Source organism: Schistocerca serialis, chromosome 5, assembly GCF_023864345.2.
Source record: "Schistocerca serialis cubense isolate TAMUIC-IGC-003099 chromosome 5, iqSchSeri2.2, whole genome shotgun sequence".
Taxonomy (NCBI): domain Eukaryota; kingdom Metazoa; phylum Arthropoda; class Insecta; order Orthoptera; family Acrididae; genus Schistocerca; species Schistocerca serialis.
The window spans coordinates 742875988-742887267 of record NC_064642.1 but is presented as its reverse complement, the minus strand read 5'-3'; the positions used below and the strand labels follow the sequence as shown (position 1 = coordinate 742887267).

The 11280-nt window shown below is 43.0% G+C and overlaps 1 protein-coding gene across 1 annotated transcript in view; it reads left to right on the top strand.

Moving 5' to 3' along the window:
• The first annotated feature begins 1201 nt into the window (after nt 1-1201).
• Nucleotides 1202-11280, top strand: part of LOC126481424 (RNA-binding protein Raly-like) — a 440289-nt gene continuing 430210 nt past the window's right edge. Inside the window, exon 1 of the mRNA XM_050105166.1 lies at nt 1202-1314. The gene's annotated coding sequence lies outside the window, so the exon portion shown is untranslated. The remainder of the gene's footprint in view (nt 1315-11280) is intronic.

Here is an 11280-nt window from a genome sequence, read left to right as displayed (position 1 = left end):
ATTGATCTTAGATCCAGCTTGTATCAGATTGAACTTCATCCAAAGTGTAGAAAATATACAGCTTTTCTTTGTCTCGGCGTTTGTTATCAATTTCGGAAACTTCCTTTTGGTTTGAACATTTCTTCGGCAGTATTCATTCCTGGGCTAAATTCCATATTAACTGAATTCTTAAAACGTCACATCACCTCTTGTGTGGACGATATTTTAATAGCAGAAGCCTCATGGGAACAATATAATCGTATCCTCAACAGTGTGTTACGTGTTTTTTCAGAATCTGGAATCACAGTTAACTTGGAAAAGTCTGAATTCGGTAGGTCATTGTAAATGTCTGGTCAATGGTGGCCGAGCAACTGGCTCGTCACAATACGCCAGTCACTACTCTTGATGAACTGTGCCATCGTGTTGAAGCTACATGGGCAGCTGTACCTGTGCACGCCATCCAAGCTCTGTTTGAGTCAATGCCCAGGCGTATCAAGGCCGTTACTGTGGCCAGAGCTGGTTGTTCTGGGTACTGATTTCTCAGGATCTATGCAGCCAAATTGCGTGAAAATGTAATCACATGTCAGTTCTAGTATAACATATTTGTCCAATGAATACCCGTTTATCATCTGCATTTCTTCTTGGTGTAGCAATTTTAATGGCCAGTAGTGTAGTATCTACAACTTACAGAAGACTTTTCTTGAGATATTCAGCATTTTTTACGTATATGTCTCACCTTTATCATCAGCGATGTATGGAACATAGCACAACGTATGTGTTTAGTGGGTGGACTATGTGAGGAACCTATAACCTCCATCACATCAGTGCTACTAATTGAGGAAAAGTAATTATTGATAGCTTATATAATTAGTATTAGAGTCTTAAAAAATTGTGGTAATAGTAATGACATTTTGTAAATAATTTAGTTTCGTTACTGGAGCTGAATTGAATCGTTTAGTTTTTATCCCTCAGAAAATTTCATTCTGTCCCTCAGGGGGTAATACCCGCAGGTTGGGAACGACCGAGTTAAGTGGTACTTTGGGAAGTACCGTCTTCCGCGCGCTGCGCAGTGCTTTCCAGTGTGTCCACGAAGGCGGAGAAGAGTAGGTACGAAAGGCAGGGACGCCACGGCGCGGCAGCGTGGCCCCGTCTGCACATGCGCCGAAGGTCGCGCGCCGCCTCGGGGGTGGATCTGCGGCGCGCGGTTGTCGCCCGCCAGTCGGCTGGCGGTGGCCCTGCGGAGCGGCACTCTGCAGCGGCTGCAGCGGGCCCAGCCTACGTCATCCATCCACTGTGCTCAGCCTGCGCCGGCTGGCGTCCTGCGCGCAGAACACCGTGAGTACCTGAACGCTCCTGACACGGCACAACACTTCTCCGTAGAAGTAAACACGCCTTATATTGAAATCTGCGAATCACTTTACGTGTGATATATGTATACATCCTGCATCTTTCTACGATTTCTATCAATGTTATGAGCAGCTGATTTCTGTTTAAAATACGTCTCAAGCGCATCAACTCCGTTGCTACAGAGATAAGGTACACAATTCATTACTACCAAAAGTATTCGATTTGTAACCTCATTTTCCTTGCTGCAGACCTAATATTTAATTTCTAGACGCTTTTCTCCTTTCATATGAAAGGCATCTTCAGTGGACTTTTCTGGAACAACATACAATTTTGATTCTACGTACGACGCTCATATATTTGAAACATTTCAAGCTACAATTTAAGCAAAATTTAAATATTTAATGCACTTGAAAATTACGGCGAGCAGTGTTTCAGATAAACAAGAGTCTTGACTGACAACAAAACTCATCTTCAATGGATTTTTCTGGAACAACATACAATTTTGATTCTACGTACGACGCTCATATATTTGAAACATTTCAAGCTACAATTTAAGCAAAATTTAAATATTTAATGCACTTGAAAATTACGGCGAGTAGTGTTTCAGATAAACAAGAGTCTTGACTGACAACAAAACTCATCTTCAATGGACTTTTCTGGAACAACATACAAATTTGATCCTATGTTCGACACACATACATTTCCATCATTTCAAGCTACAGTTTACGCCAAAATTAAATATTTAATGCATTTGGATATTACAGCGAGCAATGTTCCAGATATACAAGAATCTTACGTGACAACAAAACTGTGTATTACTACAGCAAGATAAAGGCCTTTAATTTACGAGAGGAATATTTGTATCTTCCCCTCGGAAAACGGACACAGCAAAAATCTCTGATAAATGTTTGTGTGAGTATTGGAAATACATCACTCACACTTGATTTCTTCAACAAAGGGCTCGTTACCGCTACTTCTACAAAAGAAATTTAAAGATGTTTTAGCCTTGCTCCTGACGGGTGCTATATTGTAAGATTTTAAACTTGGCTGAAACAGCAACTGCTCGGATTCTTCACGGTAAATGATAACAGCCAAACAGTTGCGGGATAAAGATTTATTAAAATTCTTGAGCACGGTTTCGGTTGTTGTTATTGTTGTTGTTGTGGTCTTCAGTCCTGAGACTGGTTTGATGCAGCTCTCCATGCTACTCTATCCTGTGCAAGCTCCTTCATCTCCCAGTACCTACTACAACCTACATCCTTCTGAAACGGTTTCGGTATATCTAAATATACCTTCATCAGAAGTAAAACACACTAAAATCACATCCTGCACTGGAAATACATAAAATAATTGTGCCAAAGGCGTCGTCAGTAGTTAAAACATCATCTCCATTTATAGAATATAATTATGGACAGGGGGTTGATACGAACACAGCATAGCATCATTAACACAGGCGAGTTAATGATGCTATGCTGTGTTCGCATCAATCATCTGTCCATAATTATGTTGTATGAATGGAGATGATGTTTTAACTATTGACGACGTCTTTGGCACAATTGTTTTATGTATCTCCAGTGCAGAATGTGATTTTAGTATATTTTACTTCTGATGAAGGTATATTTAGATATACCGAAACAGTGGTCAAGAATTTTAATAAATCTTTATCCTGCAACTATTTGCCTGTTATTTTTAACGTGATGATATATTGTAGTTTATACAAATTTTTGCTCAAAAAAATTCTTTATTTGATAAACTAGAGAACTAAATGAAAAATCTGCAAAATTCAATAACAGTATTAGTGAACGATACTGGTAAATCAGCAAAGTGCTGAAAAACAAAATACTTTGATGTTCCGTACATCATCTGAAATCAGCAACCTACTAACCCGTTTATATTTGTAACATTTGTAAATCCGCCGGGAAAGCTTGAAGAGTCACAACCGTTTATATTTGCTGCTTATCGTAAGCCAAAACACGTAATTCATAGTAGGGTGATCATACTTTCTACAACTGTATCATTTACTAACTTCCACAGCGACATGTACAAAAATAAATTTAGAGAAGCTGTATCGTACGATGGCTACGTAGCAATAATATTTTCAGCATCGCAATAGTCCGACAAAAAGAAGAATCAAGTTAAAAGGACTAATCTTTGTACAGAGCTTTATTTCCTGAACTTCCACTTACCTGTATGTTTTATGCTTTCACGAGATCGACAAATTCCACAAGTTTGCCGACACGTACTCCATCGGAAACAAAATAGCGCAGCTATTGCATGTGAACATGTCAGCCCAGTTACAATAATAGTGCTACAGTTTGTATGCCATGTCATTAATAAGCGGTCTTGTGATAAAGGCTTAATTCTGTTACGTTGTAGATTGTGTAGCTAGTGTATTATGAATGAGCGGCAGGGAGCCATGACAGTTCGGAAGTAAACATCGCCGTACTGTGCGAATATGGGGGAATATCACGCCACTGTTTTGAATGCGCGACGTCGTTAACGCCAACAGAATTAGGCATGTTTTTTGTATACTTCTGCGTATCATGCAGTGTTCCATTACTACTAAGAGGATTATGAAAGTGAATAAAATCTCAGTAATCCCTATGACACACAGCAATTTTAACGACTCTACAGAGTGAATAATTCTCTGATGTATCGAAATTACTGGGCCAGTTTTCACACAAAAAACAACGTTCATAATTCAGATATGACGCTTATATTTTAAAATACGATTTTAATAAATTGTTTCTTACTTACTATGAGACTGCTTGATGATTTTTCATTCATATTACATGTATTTGTAAACCGCACATGCAAAATTACTTCAGTTAGTTTTCAATTATTTCCTTACCAACACATGTCAGAACATGAGACACAGAGTGGCAATTTATGTAACTTTATTGTATACGCAGTTCCTAAGCAAACAAGGAAAAGAGTATTGTTTATTTATTTAATATCAAATCAACAGACAGTAAGTAATTTGTTTTAACTTTAGAATATTTCTGAGAAAGTATTAATTCATTCTTTCACACATTTTGTCCGAAAAACAACAGCATGAATAAGTGTCTCAGGAAGCTGAAACGAATAGGCAACAGTGGCTACTGTAGGCCGCTTCGTAATGTATGCTACTAACTCATTATAATTAGTGCATACTTACATCTCTGAGACTTATTGCTAAATTACGTTACGTATGTTTATTTCTATTAAGTGAAAGACAGCTACTCCGGAAAATGGCCGCAGGTCTTCCACTTAACACTATTTAGTTGTTATTTTCATATTGTAGTGAAAACAAAGCCTTTACGTAACTCTACACAGACCCCCATAGTTTGTATATAATCTGACAAAGCCAACATCTTTGGAGTAAAAACTTTACTAATAAGCAGAATTTACAGCCCTGAACCAACATTCTGGTAAACTGTGACAATGGTTAACGAAGTATTTTCCCACTAGGAATTCTCTGTTTCCATCCCGATGCTTCTCGGTATATTTTTGACACAACGTGCAAAACTCCGTTCCCTACGCTACCTACGGATAAAAGGTTTATATGGAAATTATTAGTACATCTAGTGTTGCGCTTTGGAACTGCACATGTTTCCTCCACAATTTACACTTGTTGTTAACCGTGAATACCATTAGAGAGTAATTGTTTTGGGAAATAAGTACACTTGTCAAAATACTCAGAGGAACACCTATATCAATACCTGCTATGGTAAATCTGTTCTGATACAGGCGGTACCTGTGGTTTTATTACACAACCTGAGATCTTTGATTTCAGTGTATGCAGCAACTAAAGTCATTCACCATCTACCGGCTGTGTTAGGCATTACATTACCAGGTGACGCAAAAGAAGGAAGTGAGTACCGGTGTTCCAGATGGCAGTTGCCTATTATGGACATTTTTTTCACCTAGTCACATGCAGTGCGGTATCTTTATGCAGTGAAATTGGCAAGGGCAGTCTGTTTGATCCAAGAAGGATAGACTTTCCGTCATGTTGCTAAAGATGTCGATGCATCTCCATGTGTCATCCACAGGTTGTGGGCACGCTACAGAGAGACAGGTCAGTACAAAATGCGAGTTGGAAAAGGTCACCGAAGCATCATTACAACCCCACGTGAAGACCGATATCTGACCATCTCTGCGTCGCAGTGTCGTACGGGTACCACCAGAGCACTGCGAGACGAACTCAAAAGGGCCAGTTCAGGCACTGTGTACTATCAGACTGCAATGAACAGTTCACGAGAAAGGACCTTACGACGCAGACGTCCCGTTCGAGTAACCCGCTTGATCCGACAACATCTCGCAGCTCGCCTTCAGTTCAGTCTTTTGCATGTCAACTGGCAACATCGTCATTAGTGAAACGTGTTATTCACGGACGAGTCAACATTTTCTGTGACAGTAGGTTATGACAATGTTTTTTCTGTAGAGACGAAACAGATTCTCTCAAGGTTCTGTGGTGGTGTGAGCAGGCACCAGTGTTGACAACCGTACGGATCTTGTGTCGTTGTCCATGGTCGTCTTAACGCCATACAGGACATCGGACAGATCGTGTTGGACTTCGTGGTTACTCCTGCAAACGTTGGTCTCCCTGAATTCCTTATCACACAGTATAGTGGCAGGGCCTATGTGGCTGGCGTCAGTTGAGATGTTTTGCAAAATCTGGACACTGAAGCAACGGAATGGCCAGTGATGAGTTCCGACATGAACCCCGTATAGTATGTGAGGGACATGTTCGATTGACGTGTTCGTCGTTGTCTGTTCCACCACAGGCTCTTCAAGCTCTCTCAGGGGCTCTCTTTGAAGACTGGGAGCGGATACCACTTGGTCTGTCCAGTGGCAGAATACTGTACCCTGTGTGGCTCAACAGCAAACACACACACACGGTAGATAGCCAACTTAATGCAACAATGCGTATTATATCAGGCACAATCAGGCCAACTCCTACAGTGTGGCTGCCCGTTCTCAGTAACATAGCCCCTCCTAGCCTGCGCCGTGAACACGCTCTGGTTAGAGAATTTCAAAAAATCATGACCAACCCTCAATTAAAAATCCATGAAGATGCTCACGACATCCAAGGAAACTGATTCCGGTCTAGGCATCCTCCACTAAAGACCGCACAGGCGCTGCACCAAACCAACTTTAAAATAAATGACCGATGGAAAGATGAATGGGAGAGCAGAACGGCAGTAAACTGCCGCAGTATGCCATGCATCTTTAGTAAACCAAAAGGATTTGATTGCCCTCGCAAAGTTTGGCCAACTCTTAATCGCATCAGAACCAACTGTGGGAGTTGCGCCAACTCCTTACACAGATGGGGTAAACTCCCTTCGGCCGCCTGCGACTGTGGCGCTGAGAGACAGACGGTCAAACACATCTTGCAGGAATGCCTACTAAGGGCATATGAGGGTGACCCACAGGATTTCCTGATGGCGACCCAAGAGGCAATCGACTATATATTATCTAAGCTGGACGTTTGTTTGTGATTGCTCTTCTGTGAGTGTAAATTTACAGTTGGTGGTGTTCTTATATACAAACTGTTATTTATTGTTCTGTTTATACGTACGTGATTTCTTTTTAAATCGTGTTGTTCCTGTAATTTTTACTGTGATGTTATGAGCCATACGCTAAATAAAAATAAGTAAACTTATATGGAACATAATGAGATTTTCACTCTGCAGCGGAGTGTGCGATGATATGAAACTTCCAGGAGCGCTAGTTCTGCCAAGTTCGCAGAAGAGCTTCTGTGAAGTTTGGAAGGTAGGAGATGAGGTACTGGCAGAATTGAAGCTGTGAGGAGGGGTTGTGAGTCGTGCTTGGGTAGCTCAGATGGTAGAGCACTTGCCCGCGAAAGGCAAACGTCCCGAGTTCAGTTGGCACACAGTTTTATATGGAACATGTCATGTAGGTAACAGGCTGTGATAAATGCTCATGGAGGGCATAAACGTTAACGAAGCTCTCATTGTCCAATGGAAAGCACCCAGGATGACGGGATAATGGTTGCTCCCACTTTGGTTTCGACACCTGTCGGATATTGCAATTCTTGTAATGTAACTGAACGAGGATGTGATGATATTCTGTTGTCTACTTAATCTGTGAAAGACAAAGATGTTATTTCATAACATACCCATAATTATCGCTCATGGCGTACGGCAGACGCCCGAATTCATGTTCCCCTAAATCTTTTGAGTAATGTGTAGGTATCCCGAGGTCCTTCAAGAGGCTTCTGCCAACTTCATACAAAATTGCTGACAGCACACTTCTGCAGAAGTAATACTTCTTTCATCTTGAATTCATTGATTACAGAATATCATGTCACAGAAGAATGAGTTAAAGGAAGCAACAAAACCTTGTACACGTTAACAAAGCGAGAAAGTTTTGTCAGTGCAAATTAAGCATAACTAAGCTCTCTGGTTAAGTTACCCACGAACTAATGCCACCTCAGTATTATGTCAATCTGGACGCTTAGGAACCTCAACCGGTGTTTGGTCACTGATCTGAATTCGGGCTCCTGTAAGCTACTTTTGTTTCATGTCGTATATTATGTGTTTTTAAATTGCTGAAGGTTTAACCATTAGCTATGAACCACTTGTGTGTTCAATTAATCATGTGGCTTTGTCTACATGAGTGTATTTGGAACGTTTATCCAAAAACATGCTAACATAGCAGATTTTGAAGAGTCCCTTAACGTTGCGGGTAAATTACACTCCTGGAAATTGAAATAAGAACACCGTGAATTCATTGTCCCAGGAAGGGGAAACTTTATTGACACATTCCTGGGGTCAGATACATCACATGATCACACTGACAGAACCACAGGCACATAGACACAGGCAACAGAGCATCCACAATGTCGGCACTAGTACAGTGTATATCCACCTTTCGCAGCAATGCAGGCTGCTATTCTCCCATGGAGACGATCGTAGAGATGCTGGATGTAGTCCTGTGGAACGGCTTGCCATGCCATTTCCACCTGGCGCCTCAGTTGGGCCAGCGTTCGTGCTGGACGTGCAGACCGCGTGAGACGACGCTTCATCCAGTCCCAAACATGCTCAATGAGGGACAGATCCGGAGATCTTGCTGGCCAGGGTAGTTGACTTACACCTTCTAGAGCACGTTGGGTGGCACGGGATACATGCGGACGTGCATTGTCCTGTTGGAACAGCAAGTTCCCTTGCCGGTCTAGGAATGGTAGAACGATGGGTTCGATGACGGTTTGGATGTACCGTGCACTATTCAGTGTCCCCTCGACGATCACCAGTGGTGTACGGCCAGTGTAGGAGATCGCTCCCCACACCATGATGCCGGGTGTTGGCCCTGTGTGCCTCGGTCGTACGCAGTCCTGATTGTGGCGCTCACCTGCACGGCGCCAAACACGCATACGACCATCATTGGCACCAAGGCAGAAGCGACCCTCATCGCTGAGGACGACACGTCTCCATTCGTCCCTCCATTCACGCCTGTCGCGACACCACTGGAGGCGGGCTGCACGATGTTGGGGCGTGAGCGGAAGACGGCCTAACAGTGTGCGGGACCGTAGCCCAGCTTCATGGAGACGGTTGCGAATGGTCCTCGCCGATACCCCAGGAGCAACAGTGTCCCTAATTTGTTGGGAAGTGGCGGTGCGGTCCCCTACGGCACTGCGTAGGATCCTACGGTCTTGGCGTGCATCCGTGCATCGCTGCGGTCCGGTCCCAGGTCGACGGGCACGTGCACCTTCCGCCAACCACTGGCGACAACATCGATGTACTGTGGAGACCGCACGCCCCACGTGTTGAGCAATTCGGCGGTACGTCCACCCGGCCTCCCGCATGCCCACTATACGCCCTCGCTCAAAGTCCGTCAACTGCACATACAGTTCACGTCCACGCTGTCGCGGCATGCTATCAGTGTTAAAGACTGCGATGGAGCTCCGTATGCCACGGCAAACTGGCTGACACTGACGGCGGCGGTGCACAAATGCTGCGCAGCTAGCGCCATTCGACGGCCAACACCGCGATTCCTGGTGTGTCCGCTGTGCCGTGCGTGTGATCATTGCTTGTACAGCCCTCTCGCAGTGTCCGGAGCAAGTATGGTGGGTCTGACACACCGGTGTCAATGTGTTCTTTTTTCCATTTCCAGAAGTGTATTTATGTTGGTCATGAACACAAGCGGGCAAAGATTATGATCTTGCCAAAGACAACATTTAACACTTCCTCACTCTGACCTTAGCTTTGTTCTTGTCGTATCATATGCTAAATTTGGTAAGATAGCTCTCCATCCATGCAGAGCGAATGCTTCGAAATTTGTACGAGTTTAGATTCCCGGCTAGAATTTTATGATGCGCACAATCAGAGGTCTTGATAAGATCAAAAAAATTGCCAACAGTGATTTTTTAAGATTCCGTATGTCAGTCGCTAATTACTGTACCGCAATAGGATCACTTCGTTGTCCGTCTGTCTGTTAAGAGCCCTTTTTCTAAGGAACTGGAGGAGGTACTACGTTAAAGTTGTGTACGGTCCCTAGTGCGTGTAAATAATTCATCATCATCATCATCATCATTCAAGACTGATTATGCCTTTCAGCGTTCAGTCTGGAGCATATCCCCCCTCATAAAATTCCTCCATGATCCCCTATTCAGTGCTAACATTGGTGCCTCTTCTGACGTTACACCTATTACTTCAAAATCATTCTTAACCGAATCCAGGTACCTTCTCCTTGGTCTGCCCCGACTCCTCCTACCCTCTACTGCTGAACCCGTGAGTCTCTTGGGTAACCTTGCTTCTCCCATGCGTGTAACATGACCCCACCACCTAAGCCTGTTCGCCCTGACTGCTACATATATAGAGTTCATTCCCAGTTTTTCTTTGATTTCCTTATTGTGGACACCCTCCTGCCATTGTTCCCATCTACTAGTACCTGCGATCATCCTAGCAAATAATCCTAGTAAATAATTTCAACAGCTAAATCTATTCAATTCAATGATACGGCCGTCTGTTAAGACCACTTTTTTCGAACAGGCAGAGGCATCAAGTTGAAATTGATGTCAAATACTATTGACTCTTGTCCCTTCGTTGTTTAAAAGGATTTAAACTTCTGTCTTCTGTGTGAATGCTTCCAGAAGAGAGAGCCATTTTAATTTTTTTAGGTCGTCAGTCTTCTAACAGGTTTGATGCGCTCCGCCACAAAATCCTCTCGTGTGGCAATCTCTTCATCTCAGAGTAGCACTTACAACCTACGTCTTCAGTTATTTGCTGGACGTACTTCAATCTCTGTCTTCCTCCACAGCTTTCACCCTCTGAAGCTCCCTCTAATACCATGAAAGTCATAAACTCATGTGTTAACAGATGTCCTATCATCCAGTCCCTTCTCCTTGTCAGTGTTTTCCATATATTCCTCTCCTATCCTCATTCCTTACATTATCGGTCCTCCTAATATTCAACATTCTCTGTAGCACCACATCTCAAACGCTTCCATTCTGTCCTGTTCCGGTTTTCCCACAGCCCATGTTTCACTACCATACAAATCTGTGCTCCAGACGTATATTCTGAGAAATTTCTTCCTCATATTAGGGCTTATGTTTGATATTAGTAGGCTTCTCTTGGCCCGGAATGCCGTTTTTGCCAGCCAGTGTTAGTCTTCTTTTGATGTCCTCGTTGCTCCGTCCGTCACTGGTTATTTCGCTGCGTAGGCGGCAGAATTCCTTAACTTCATCTGCTTCGTGACCATCAATCCCGATGTTAAGTTTCTTGCTGCTCTCATTTCTGCTACTTCTCATTGATTTCGTCCTTCTTCGATCTACTCTCAGTCCATATTCTGTGCGCATTAGATTGTTCATTCCATTCAGCATATCATGTAATTCTTCTTCACTTTCACTCAGGGTAGCAAAGTCATCAGTGAATCGTATCATTGATCTCCTTGAATTTTAATCCCAATCCTGAACTTTTCTTTTATTTCCATCATTGTTTCCTCCATTACACA